A 14,538-nucleotide genomic window follows, 5' to 3' on the forward strand; every position below is an offset into this window, starting at 1 on the left:
CCTTTCTGTCATTGTTCATAGGTTTATATGTAACCTTTAGGGCTGCTGACCAAGACGGTGTGGCTCTTTGTCAGCCGGCGCGGATACGATTGGCCGAAATGGTCTTCTTCTACGCTATAAATTTCTATATTTCTATGTTTGACCATCAGAGGAACTATCTACTAGTGAGCATACTGGTCACCATCCACACTGAGAGTGAGAGATAGTCATCCAGAAGGCTCAACTGATGAAGATATGTCTCCAGTTGAGCATTTATGATGTCTATCACTTGGCCAGGAATGTTTCCACAGTTCTCCTTTGTCGCAGCATCTGAACAAGAGATGGTGGTCTTGGGGCACAGTGTCCTCCAGGCATTTGGGCTGTAGCCATCAGGCTCTTGAAGCAATGCTGCAACATTCAGGAGGAATGGGCATCAAGGCCAATAGACATGGATGAGTTCACTTGTCATTTCAGCTGGGTCAGGGTGTGAACGTTATAATAGGACATTGTACACTTTCAGACTCGGTGTGGGGTAAGTCAGCATGTCTATGGTTGATAATGATGAGGAAAGTCTTGGGCAGCAGGAGGATATCAATCTAGTGGTCAAGTGGGCAGAGCAGTATCAAATGGAATTTATTTGAGAGAAGTGTGAGGGGCTGCACTTTAGGAGGGCTATAAGAAAGGGTATACACATTGAGCGGTAGGCCACTTAATAGTGTAGACGAACAAAGTGACCTTGGAGTGCTTGTCCACAGATCCCTGAAAGTAGCAGGCCAGGTGGATAAGGTGGTTCAGAAAGCATACGGAATGCTTGTCTTTATTGGCCGAGGCATAGAATATAAGAGCAAGGTGGTTATGCTTAAATTGTTTTGTACTTTGGTTAGGCCACAGCTGGAGTACTGCATGCAGTTCTGCTCGTCGTATTGTAGGAAGGACGAGATTGCATTAGAGAGGGTGCAGAGGAGATTTACTCGGATGCTGTCTGGATTGGAGAATCTTAGTTATGAGGACAGATTGGATAGGCTGGGTTTGTTCTCATTGGAACAGAGTAGGTTGAGAGGAGGCCTCATCGAGGTGTACAAAATATTGAGGGGCCTGGACAGAGTGGATAATAAGGGTCTATTTCGATTGTTGGAGGGGTCTATTATGAGGGGGCATTGTTTTAAAGTTTAGAGGCGATTTGAGGGGGGGCTTCTTTATGCAGAGGATTGTGGGGATCTGGAACTCGCTGCCTGGAAGAGTGGTGGATGCAGAAACACTCTCCACTTTTAAGAGATGGTTGGATGGGCACTTAAGGTGCCGTAACCTGCAGGGTGACGTACCTAGAGCTGGTAATTGGGATTAGACTGGATGATCTATTGTTGGACGCTGCAGATATAATGGTAAGTACTGCAGGGAATAGAATACAGCCAGGGTGATCTCCTGGACTAGTTTCGATCACCTGGATGGGTCGGAGAGGAATTTTCCCAGATTTTTTATCCCTAAATTGGCCTGGATCTTTAGCTGATTTTTGCACTCCAGGAGATCACATGGCTCCGGTTGGGGTGGAGTGTCGAATGTTTCAGTATAAGGGGTGTCGCAGTTGTGTGAGGCAGACTGGTTGGGCTGGGTGCTCTATGCCTTTCCGTCAGTGTTCATAGGTTTATATGTGTTACTGCAAAAAGGAGGCTTCTCTCCTTCCAGGCGGACGAACTGATATAGTTAATTGACACCTCGCCCAGCTTCCCAATATATAACGACCACGGAAGTAAAGAAACGAAACCTCAGGTTTACCGGTTTTATTACGAGCATGCACGGGAAGGTTCAGTCGTAGAACCTCCCAAATACAAGCGGTTTCAAGCATAATTTATAAAGGTTTTGGAGAGGAGCTATTCTCCTACAAATCATCGATAGGTCTATTGTTATCAGCGAAGTTACATTGATTTGTCCACTCTTATCAGACGGGCTCTGAGTGGTACATGCAACTGTCCATCTCTCATCAATGTTGTGTTCCATTTTGCCCTCTACCCCAGTCTATCTGACACCTAGTGTGGCTGTACTGGCTTCCTTATCTCTTCCTCAGGGACTTTTAAACAAAACTGCTGACTTCGGCTGTTTAAGTGTTACGAAGGTTAAGCTATAGTTTAATGTGTATAAGTGTGCTATACCTATACAAACAAGTGTTACATACACAGGCAATTTATAAGTTCACTACCTTCAGCCTAATTCTGACCCCCTGTTTGCAACCTTACAATTTATCCCTTACAATTCCCCCCTTATGGTATACTCCCAGGATAGGCCACTTCCCAATTAATACCTCACGGGTGAGCTTCCAGAGTTGTCCTTTCGCTTGGGTAGCGCTACTTCCCGAGCTGCAGGATCTACCTGTTGGCTTTCCCATCAAGGTTATACTAAGTAAGTCCTTTATGACGGACTGTACGATTTCCCTTTATTCAATGTTTAACTATTGTATGGGTTAGGACCTGCCTCTTCCGTCGGTTACATCTTTTTAAAGAATAATACTAGCAAGATTAGCTCCCTTGCACTATAACCAGTACATTTAGTGCAGCATAGTTCGTATATAAGTCCTTTTTAGCCAACATTTTCTCGGTTTTTGAATTATGCCCCGCCTGGGGTATCCTCTGTTTCTTCTATGTTTCCTCACTTGGGATCTTCTCTATTCTGCCGAATTTACAGCCCACCTGGGGTATCCTTTATGTTGTTGAATGGTGTCCAATTCAGTCGAGTTTGTTCCTCATTCAGTTCGAGTATCGGTTTTCCTTGTGCCCGATGGCCTTCACATAACCTCCCCAGGGAATGTCCATCATTGTCGCATCGATCGTTCCTCCTTTAGTTCAGGGGTTATAATAAACCCGTTTATATCTGTCTCGTCAAGCGGAGTAAAGCGGAAGTCATATCCATAATGAGGTGTTCCTTTCTTCATTTCAGTTGCCATGGCGCTCAAACATCAAACTCCATTTCCTCGTGGAACAGCGATAATTTAGTAGTCCTGTGTTAGCGGGGTAATATTCAAGGTGCACCCGTCCACATGGTTATATCCACAGTCATCTTTGATCATTCGTAGTGGATCTCGACAAAAAGCAACTTGGTTATTTTTATAACAATCATCTTTGTTGAGACTCTTAGTAATGTTGTTCTCTTCAGTTACATTTCGGGTTTGTCATGGTACCGCACGCGAGTTTGATTTCTTATTTCTCCTGCATTGTTTGGTACGGAGGATCTCCCTATGTCACATCATACTGTGGTATAGTTAATACAAAACCGAGTATATTCATAGTCCGGTTACACATCTGGCCTTTGGGACCCAAGCATGACTGTTTCTCCGCACCTCGCAGGCATGAGTCACGTTTTTGTCCAAGTTCTAGTTGGTTAATACATCAAGTGTTATCCAATCCGGCACCTTTCCATTCTGAAGCTGCTCTCGGTTATGTTGTATTCCATTGAGCAAACATGCTCCATATCCTGTATATACTAGTTCTGTCTGTATGGTTTTACTTAAGATCCTCGATTCATTTATAGTTCTCGCAATGTGTGGGCCACTTGTAATAATTCCCTTTCTGCGCCATCACCCAGTAGTGCCTCTAACTTTTCATTATCCTCATCCCTTTCCAGAAATCCCTGAAAGGTTCGTGTTAGAGCATTAACTCGATTATCTATTGTGCGTAGCTCTATAGTGTTTACCATTGTAGCTCCTGCCGCGTATCCTTCTGTGTATCCCGCCTCGTACCATTTCTAGTATCCCTCTTTTTCCTCAGTCCCATTTTTTACATGACCATCTTTCCACGTAAAACTTCATGGTTTTTGATTCCGGGCCTTATGTGCTCACAGGGTCAGGTTTCTATACAGTCTTATAGTGTTTAACTCGCAGAAGTTGAGGGTGGTTATAGTGTTTAAATTTAGGAATACAGTAATTATTCGCTGTCGTACCTCGAAGTGTATCTTATCCTTGGTCTGATTAATCAATCCCCCTTTTGACCCAGCGTTCATAGTTGGACACGTTTGTGATGTTGGTGGTGTGATGGTCGGGGCTCTGGTAGTACTCACTGTTGTTAAAGTAGTGGGTGGGGCCGTGTTGTTGGGTCTATCTCGGGAGATATCCCTCCATCACCATTCATAGATGTTGAGTGAAATCTGCACCCCCTTCCCCCGGGTACAGTATCTCTGTCCCTTCTGATTATAAAACACACCCTGGTCTTATTCCCACTAATTATTGGTCCCATATTACTGGCCCATCCCCAATGTTGTTTTGTTTCCTCGTTGCATTGTTTTATGTCTGTTATTTAAGTCTACTGTTGCTCCGTCCGTCACCATCATTGTTTTAGATTCTTTATTCAACTTGTTACGTCTCGAATAAAGCAATGTAACTGAGTACTGAAGACGTGAGTAAGTGTGACATTAATCTCTTTATTCCAACTCCAGAATGCTGGTTCAGCATGGGAGGCCTGCTTATATACAGTGCTGCCAAGGGATGCTGGGATCCCTTGGGACTCCAACAGATCCGCCCTCTGGTGGCGGTAGAATGCTGGTTACATCGTGTTGCATATATAACATCACTCCCTCCCAAAGTCAATAGTTCACTTGTTTACAGGGTGAGACGATCTGGGGCTTTCGGCTCCCTAGTCGATCGTTTCGGTACAAATGCAGGTGCAGGTGAGTTGGTTGGGCCTTCGCTGGGCTGCTGCGCAGCTGACCTTGCTGGGCTGCTGGGGATGATGAGTTCAGCTTCCTGGTCAACCGTGATGTCGGTTGCCACTTGGGTGTGTATCGGAGAGTCGAAGCTGGTTGTGTCCTCTTCAGGTTTTGCTCGTGGCTGTCTATGAATCGCAGTTTGGTTTGGTCTAAATGCTTTCTGCAAGTTAGTCCATTTGCGAGTTTGATCTGAAACACTCTACTCTCTTCTTTGGCTATGACAGTGCCAGCAAGCCATTTGGGACCATGTCCATAGTTGAGTACAAATACAGGATCATTGGCTTCAATATCGCGTGACAAATTTGTGCGATCATGGTACATGCTTTATTGATGGCGCCTGCACTCGACATCTATCTGCGAGTTTTCCCAGGATCCTTTCGGTCAGGGCTGATGTCCCATTCTGACCTTTACTTTCCCCCATGGGTTGTATTTTGCACATATCACGCACCTTCTACAGTGGTCCTCTATATCTCGACCCATTCTCTTCCACCACCAGCACCTGGACATCGAGCTTATCGTGTTGGTTCTACCTTTATGGACATACACATGATATAAATTTAATAGGCTCCCCTGGATGCATTCCGGGGCCACCACTTTCCCATCATTCTTCCATATCCCGTTGCTGCCTTGTTGGGCCCCTCTCTGCTTCCACCCCTCCTTTTCCTGTGGAGTGGCTTCTCCCTGTACCTTAAGCATGTTTATTTCCTCAGGCCCGATTGTACATGCTCCGACCTGGGCTTCCCCGGCCACTGTACCCATCTCTGACACCCACTTGCCTGCCTCGTCTGCCCATGCATTCCCCTGTTGATACTGAGCATTAATTTTTATGTGTACTTTGACCTTTATTATCGCACACTCCTGGGGTAGGAGGGAGGCTTCCACTCGGTGTTTAACAATCTCCTCATGTTTAATTGGCTCTCCTCCTGAGGTCATGTATCCCCGTCTGCTCCAGGCTATCATATAATCACGCACTACTCCAAAACCATACCGACTGTCTGTATAGATGTTTACTCTTTTTCCCCTAGCCAGCCTCAGAGCCTCAGTGAGAGCCACGAATTCAGCCACTTGAGCTGATAGGCCCCCTTCTAACCGTCCTTCCCTTCTAACCTGTCCGCTGCTATCTACCACGACCCATCCCATCCGTGGTGTCCCATTGATATAGCACCGAGATCCATCTACATATAGATCCATGTCTGCCTCCTCAAGCGGGGTTTCACTTGCCTGACTACTTCCCTTGTCTTCTCCTGTTGGGCTACACTGATGCTCCTCTCCCTCCGTAATGATCCACCCTGCAGGGTTGTTACAGTTGTCTTTTATTATTGTTACCGTCCCATTGGGGGGTAAGAGCATTGCTTCCCACCCTGCCCTTCGTGCATCAGATACCGTTTTTAGCCTTCCAGTGTTCAGTAATTCTGCTAAGATATGCTGGGTATGTAGGATAATGCATCCTGACATTATTATTGGTTCACTAAATCTGATGGCCCTTGCCGCACAGTCTAGGGCAGCAACGCACCTGGACAGTCCTGTGGCTACGGGTTGCGGTTTACCTGAGTAATATGCCACTGGTCTATGCCTGTCCCCATGTAATTGAGTCACTATGTGTTATAATGATTGTTACTATGGTAGGTATAGATGTGAAAGGGCCTATTCTGGTCTGGTAGTCCCAAGGCTGGAGTACTTGTGACAGCTTGTTTTAATCACACAAATGCAGTTTCCTGATCTGGGCCCCAGTTTACGGGCTCTTGGGAGGGTTTCCCCCTTTGACCAGGTCCTGTATAGGTTGGGCCATCTTGGCATATTGGGGAATAAAATTTCTGCAGTGGTTGAATAGCCCTAGTACCTGCCTGACCCGTTTCATGGTTCCTGGCCTGGGCATTGATTGAATTGCCTCCTTTCTGTCCTCGGGCATCTGTCTCTTCCCTTGTGATATTATGTATCCTACATATGTTACTTCACTCCTTCCCACCTGCACTTTCCTGGGATTTATTTTAATCCTGCGCTCTGTCGAGCTCCTAGAACTGTAGTTAAAGCCAGTACGTGTTGTTGTTCTGTGCTGGAGGCAATCAGGATATCATCCACATACTGCAAAAGGATGCTTCCTTCTCCTACGTCTACTGGTTCCAAAATCCCTGACAATACTCGATGAAATATGCTCGGGCTATTATGGAATCCCTGTGGCACTCTGGTCCATGTGTATTGTTTTCCCTTTAAGGCAAATTTCCTTTGGGAATCTTTGTCCAAAGGTATGACCCAAAATCAATTTGCAATATCCAGCACGGTGAATGTCTTATGTTCTCGATCCAGGTCATTAACAATTGTGGTCGGACTTACCACTTTTGGGTGTTCTCAGGGAGTCACCTTATTCAGGGCGGTGTAATCGATAGTTAGTCGGTAAGATTTGTCAGGTTTCTTTACCGGCCACACAGGTGAATTAGTGGAGGCTATTAACTGTTTCACTAACCCTCGCTTCTCTAATTCTTGCACTATCTGACAGACCGGTGCCTCAGCTTCGGGTCTTAATGGGTACTGTCAGTGAGCTTTGTGTTCGGGTCCAGGAATTTTGATGGGTGGTGTCTCTGCTAATCCACAATCTTGCCTGTATTGTGCCCACAGAGTCGGGTATAATTGACACACACTACCCCACACACCCTTTTTTTCCCACTCGGGTTGGATTGGGGTTATTCCGGCCAGTCGTTGCTGCTGGTGTCCCGGGTGTTTGAACTTAATTCGGTTTCCGTGCTTATCCCCCAAAATTATCTAGTTAAGCTGGGGATCTATCAGTACCCCTATCTCCGTTACGGTATCGATGCCCAATATGGTGCCCTCTGTGTTCTGACAGCAGCAAAACTGAGTAGGTAACATTACTCCCTGTACTTCTAATAACACCATCTCACGTAGGGTTGCTTTCTGATGTCCCCCACCCACTGCTTGTATGTTTACAATCCTGCCGGTCCAGGGCAAATCTACCTTGGTAATTGAAACGGATGCTCTTGTGTCTACAAGCATATCGCAGTGCTGGCCCCCAAACACTGCACTAATAAACATCCTTGAATGCCCTAGCTGTGATCCCATACATCCGCCGGGGGCCAGCAACCCCTAGCGTGTACTGGCTAATCGGAGCTTGTTGATAATATCCTCGTTGGAGGGGTCTCAGGTGGGGGCAGTGGTGGCAGTGGTGCTGGTACCTGTCTGAGCCTGTCCATCAGCTCTTCCCTGGTTAATGGTGTTCCCTTCTTTACCTGTTGGGGGCCTCGCCTTCCTGCGCCCCCTCCCTTACTCCAACAATCTTTGGCCAAATGTCCAAGTTTACCACAATTGTGACATTTCCCATCAGAACTTCTGCAACCTTTCCTTTTCTGCGGACAATCCCGACTGAAGTGACCTCCCTGATTGCAGTTAAAACATATCAGTGGAGCTGTGCGGGGTGTGTCTCCTCCTCCTTCATCTCTGCTGCTACCGCTGTTGCTGCTATTTTTGCTATTTTCTCCCTTTGTTCTAACTTTAACTCCGCTACATGTTCTGCCCATTCCAAAGTTTCATCGTAATCATCTCCTATCTTAAATCCTAACTTAATTATCTTTTGATGTGCCTCTCCTAGTCCGTCTTTAAACGTTTTCAAGGGTGCTGCACATTTCTGTCAGTGTCATCAGCCCCAGAATGGTTTTTGTATTCAATCCACTTTCGTTCCCCGAACTCCCCTACCCTTTCCCTGCCTTCTGAATCACATTCAGTATTCTACTCCAATCTTTTGTCAGAATTCTGTATTCCTACTATTTGCCTTCGGGGTTGGGAACATATTCAATCGAATTTGTCTCTCCTGTGGGCTGAGGGGTACCTCCTGTATGGTAATGTGTGCTGCACTACGTCCGTTGGAGGGAATGGTGGTAGTGCGTATCGGTGCTGCTGATAAATAGCCATTATCATGTGCCGGGGCCCACTCTACTCCGCACTCGTTATCCCAGTCTGGTTTACTGTTAGGGTGGGTTTGAGGACTGCACTTACCCACCGTGGGGTACATTGGCTCTATTACCGTAGGTGATGGTGCACTGGCTGTGCACTGCACTATCCATCTGGTCTTGTCTTTATCTCTTCCAGCTTATTTATCTTAGCTTCCAACTCTTGAATTTGTTTTGTTTGAGTATCTATCTGGCCTCTGGTGAGTATTATTACATAGGCTTTCTTCGTTTTATTTTTATTCTGACTATCCCACCATTTCCTCTGTCTCTCAGGTGAGTCTTCTTTCTTTTATTAAGAAATCCAAATTAATAATGTCCAATATAAAACAGCTCTCAATGGAAAGGGTTAACTCCTTTACAGGTTTGCAAGAAGGCCTGACATCATTACGTGACTTCGTGTAATCATCCGTAAATTTTTTCCCAAATCTTTGTGACTTCAAAACTTGCTTAGGAATTAGGAATCCGTTAAAACAGCAGAAATCATTCGTAAAGTTGTCATAATAAAACCTTCTCATTGGGAAAGTCAGCATTTTAGATTAAACTCCAATTTCTCTAAACTTCCAATTCAAATACTTGCCAAAGATGGTTTCATTGATTTAAGACGAGACCACACATTTTTAACAACTAGTTTGTTTACTAAAATCCAATTTTCCCACAAGCTATATACATTCCAGCATTTTGTTTTTACGGTCCCATTCACTGAGCAAATCTTGTGTTTTATTTCTCTTGGCACAAAATCTAAACTTGCGTGCCGGTTCCATCTTTTTAAAGAATTCTCTAATTCCCAGTTTTTTTCCTTCCTTTGCTGAGTCACATAACTTGGATTTTTTTCCCCTTTTGAATCAGAATGTAATAGTTTTTTTTTGATGACCTTCCTCTGGTCCATCGTTAAACATCTTTGTTTCTCTCTCTCAGCACAAAGCTGTGTCAGGTTTAACACGTAAGTTTTTATATTTAAACCAATATCTTTTTCACAGACAATTTAAATCTCCTTTCTTCAAATGAGGTTTTGTATTTTGATGATCTTCCTCCAGTCCATTTTCCTAAACATCTTTGTTTCTCTTTCCAGCAGCTGCAGCTTTCAAGGTCGCATTTTTATCTTTTGATAAAAACACGCTGTCCTTTGTAAATTCAACGTGTTTTTCCAGCAGTTTTCTTTGTTTTTAATAATTTTCCATTTTTCTCAGCCGGCATTTTATCCCACTGGCCAGTTTACGAGGATCCTGGGGTCTAATCCCACTTTTTAGGTTGTATTCCTTCTTTGTTTGCGCAGCACACGATCAATACCGGCTTCTCCGTGTTATTACCGTGTCACACTTCGGGACATACACCTTACTTTTCCTCCAACGATCGCTGGGTCCTCTCCCCCTTAGGTTGTAGTCCTTCTTTTTCAGGCAATACACCTATCCCACCCTTGGTTTTCGTCCTTCCGTGGTTCGCTATAACTTGTTCGACAGATTACCCCTTCTAATTCTTTATGCAGATTACCTCCTTCCCCGTCAATGCTACAGCTGCAGGTGGTACAAAACATACTCACTGTCATTCAGGTCACATCATCCAGGTCAGAGGGTCTGCATCCTGTTCGTGGGGTAAAAAGGAGGCTTCTCTCCCTCAAGGTGGACTAACTGATATAGTTAATCGATACCTCGGTATAATAACCACGGAAGTAAACAAACAAAACCTCAGGTTTACTGGTTTTATTACGAGCAATGCACGGGAAGGTTCAGTCGTGGAACCTCCGAAATACAAGAGTTTTCAAGCATAAATTATACAGGTTTAGGAGAGGAGCTATCCTCCCACAAAATCTTCGATAGGTCTATTGTTATCTGCGAAGTTGCATTGATTTGTCGACTCTTATCAGACGGGCTCTGAGTGGTACATGCAACTGTCCATCTCTCATCATTGTTTTGTTCCTTATGGCCAAAGGGACCAAGGAGCATGGAGAGAAAGCAGGAAAGGGATACTGAGGTTGAATGATCAGCCATGATCTTATTGAATGGCGGTGCAGACTCGAAGGGCCGAATGGCCTGCTCCTGCACCTAATTTCTAAGTTTTTATGTTTCTATGTTTTGCCCTCTACCCCAGACTATCCGACACTTAGTGTGGATGTACAGGCTTCCTCTTATCTCTTCCTCAGGGACTTTAAATAAAACTGCTGACTTTGGCTGTTTTAGTATTACTAAGGTTAAGCTATAGTTTAATGTACATAAGTGTACTGTACCTAAAAAGCAAGTGTTACATACATCGGCAATTTATAAGTTCACTACCTTCAGTTTAATTCTGACCACCTATTTGCAACCTTACAATTTATCCCTTACAATATGTAACCTTGAGGGCTGCTGACCAAGGGCCGTGCGGCTCTTTGTTGGCCGGAGCGGACATGGTAGGCCGAAATGGCCTCCTTTTGCACTGTAAATTTCTATGTTTCTATGTTTCTATGTTTGACCATCAGAGGAACTACTGGTCACCATCCACACTGAGAGTGAGAGATATTCATCCAGAAGGCTCAACAGATGAAGATATGTCTCCAGTTGAGCATTCTTGATGTCTATCTCTCGGCCAGGAATGTTTCTACAGTTGTCCTTTGTCACATCATCTGAACAAGAGATGGTGGTCTTGGGGCACAGTGTCCAGGCATTTGGGCTACAGCCATTAGGCTCTTCAGGTAATGCTGCGACATTCAGGAGGAATGGGCTTCTGGCCAGTGGACATGGATGAGTTCACTTGTCATTTCAGCAGGCTCGGGGTGTGAACGGTATAATAAGACATTGCACACTTTCAGACTCAGTGTGGGGTAAGTCAGCATGTCTATGGTTGAAAATGAAGAGGAAAGTCATGGGCTGCAGGAGGCTATCAATCTAGTGGTCAGGTGGGCAGAGCAGTAGAAAATGGAATTTCATTGAGAGAGTGTGAGGTGATGCACTTTGGGAGGGCTATTAAGGAAAGGGTAGATACTTTAAGCTGTAAGCCACTTAATAGTGTCGATGAACAAAGAGACCTTGGAGTGCTTGTCCACAGATCTCTGAAAGTAGCAGGCCAAATGGATAAGGTGGTTCAGAAGGCATACGGAATGCTTGTCTTTATGGAATATAAGAGCAGGGAGGTTAAGCTTAAAATGTACAATACTTTGGTGAGACCACAGCTGGAGTACTGAGCGCAGTTTTGTTCGCCGTATTATAGGAAGGACGTGATTGCACGAGAGAGGGTGCAGAGGAGATTTAAAGGGATGCTGCCTGGAATCGAGAATCTTAATTACGAGGACAATTGGATAGACTTGGCTTGTTCTCATTGGAACAGAGGAGGTTGAGAGGAGAACTCATTGAGGTGTACAAAATATTGAGGGGCCTGGACATAGTGGATAATATGGGTCTATTTCCATTGGTGGAGAGGTCTATTATGAGGGGGCATAGTTTTAAGGTGGTTGGTGGAAGGTTTAGAGGGTATTTGATGGGGGGGCTTCTTTATGCAGAGGTTGCCTGGAAGAGTGGTGGATGCAGAAACCCTCAGCACTTTTAAGAGATATTTGGATTGTCACTTAAAATGCAGTAACCTGCGGGGTTACGGACGTAGAGCTGGTAATTGGAGTTAGACTGGATGACCTTTTATTGGACGGCACAGATATAATGTTAAGTACTTCAGGGAATAGAATATGGCCACGGTGTGATCTCCTGGACAAATGTCGACCGCCTGGATGGGTCAGAGAGGAATTTTCCCAGATTTATTCTCCCTAAATTGGCCTGGGTTTTTATCTGGTTTTTGCCTCTTGCAGGAGATCACATGGCTCCGGTTGGGGTGGAGTGCAGATGTTTTCAGTATAAGGGGTGTCGCAGGTGTGTGAGGCGATCTGCTTGGGTTGGGTACTCTTTGCCTTTCTGTCATTGTTCATAGGTTTAAATGTAACCTTTAGGGCTGATGATCAAGACCGTGCGGCTCTGTGTCAGCCGGCGCGGATACGATGGGCCGAAATGTCCTTCTTCTACGCTGTAAATTTCTATGTTTCTATGTTTCTATGTTTGACCATCAGAGGAATTATCTGCTAGTGTGCATACTGGTCACCATCCACACAGAGTGAGAGATAGTCATCCAGAAGGCTCAACTGATGAAGATATGTCTCCAGTTGAGCATTTATGATGTCTATCACTTGGCCAGTAATGTTTCCACCGTTCTCCTTTGTCGCAGCATCTGAACAAGAGATGGTGGTCTTGGGGCACAGTGTCCTCCAGGCATTTGGGCTACAGCCATCAGGCTCTTGAAGTAATGCTGCGACATTCAGGAGGAATGGGCATCAAGGCCAATGGACATGGATGAGTTCACTTGTCATTTCAGCAGGCTCAGGGTGTGAATGGTATAATAGGATATTGTACACTTTCAGACTCGGTGTGGGGTAAGTCAGCATGTCTATGGTTGATAATGATGAGGAAAGTCTTGGGCAGCAGCAGTATCAAATGGAATTTAATTGAGAGAAGTGTGAGGTGCTGCACTTTAGGAGGGCTAATAAGAAAGGGTATACACATTAAGCGGTAGGCCACTTAATAGTGTTGACGAACAAAGTGACCTTGGAGTGCTTGTCCACAGATCCCTGAAAGTAGCAGGCCAGGTGGATAGGGTGGTTAAGAAAGCATACGGAATACTTGTCTTTATTGGCCGAGGCATAGAATATAAGAGCAAGGTGGTTCTGCTTAAATTGTTTTATACTTTGGTTAGGCCACAGCTGGAGTACTGCATGCAGTTCTGGTCACCGTATTGTAGGAAGGACGAGATTGCATTAGAGAGGGTGCAGAGGAGATTTACTAGGATGCTGTCTGGAATGGAGAATCTTAGTTATGAGGACAGATTGGATAGGCTGGGTTTGCTCTCATTGGAACAGAGTAGGTTGAGAGGAGGCCTCATCGAGGTGTACAAAATATTGAGGGGCCTGGACAGAGTGGATAATAAGGGTCTATTTCGATTGTTGGAGGGGTCTATTATGAGGGGGAATTGTTTGAAAGTTTAGAGGCGATTTGAGGGGGGGCTTCTTTATGCAGAGGATTGTGGGGATCTGGAACTCGCTGCCTGGAAGAGTGGTGGATGCAGAAACACTCTCCACTTTTAAGAGATGGTTGGATGGGCACTTAAGGTGCCGTAACCTGCAGGGTGACGTACCTAGAGCTGGTAATTGGGATTAGACTGGATGATCTATTGTTGGACGCTGCAGATATAATGGTAAGTACTGCAGGGAATAGAATACAGCCAGGGTGATCTCCTGGACTAGTTTCGATCACCTGGATGGGTCGGAGAGGAATTTTCCCAGATTTTTAATCCCTAAATTGGCCTGGGTTTTGAGCTGATTTTTGCACTCCAGGAGATCACATGGCTCTGGTTGGGGTGGAGTGTCGAATGTTTCAGTATAAGGGGTGTCGCAGTTGTGTGAGGCGGACTGGTTGGGCTGGGTGCTCTGTGCCTTTCCATCAGTGTTCATAGGTTTATATGTGTTACTGCAAAAAGGAGGCTTCTCTCCTTCCAGGCAGACAAACTGATATAGTTAATTGACACCTCGCCCAGCTTCCCAATATATAATGACCACGGAAGTAAAGCAACAAAACCTCAGGTTTACCGGTTTTATTACGAGCATGCACGGGAAGGTTCAGTCGTAGAACCTCCCAAATACAAGAGGTTTCAAGCATAATTTATAAAGGTTTTGGAGAGGAGCTATCCTCCTACAAATCATCGATAGGTCTATTGTTATCAGCGAAGTTCCATTGATTTGTCCACTCTTATCAGACGGGCTCTGAGTGGTACATGCAACTGTCCATCTCTCATCAATGTTTTGTTCCATTTTGCCCTCTACCCCAGTCTATCCAACGCCTAGTGTGGCTGTACTGGCTTCCTTATCTCTTCCTCAGGGACTTTTAAACAAAACTGCTGACTTCGGCTG

At 45.1% G+C, this 14,538-nt stretch overlaps 1 long non-coding RNA gene across 1 annotated transcript; it reads right to left on the reverse strand.

Annotated features, from left to right (window-relative positions):
- Positions 1 to 1,742: 1,742 nt before the first annotated feature.
- Positions 1,743 to 12,058, reverse strand: LOC139268397 (uncharacterized). The gene is made up of 2 exons (XR_011594019.1): positions 10,162 to 12,058; positions 1,743 to 5,198 (listed from the first exon to the last, which is right to left on the reverse strand). It is a non-coding gene; the product is annotated as an uncharacterized lncRNA (long non-coding RNA).
- Between the last annotated feature and the right edge of the window lie 2,480 nt (positions 12,059 to 14,538).

This window comes from Pristiophorus japonicus, chromosome 8 (assembly GCF_044704955.1).
Source record: "Pristiophorus japonicus isolate sPriJap1 chromosome 8, sPriJap1.hap1, whole genome shotgun sequence".
In the NCBI taxonomy this organism is placed as follows: Eukaryota; Metazoa; Chordata; class Chondrichthyes; family Pristiophoridae; genus Pristiophorus; species Pristiophorus japonicus.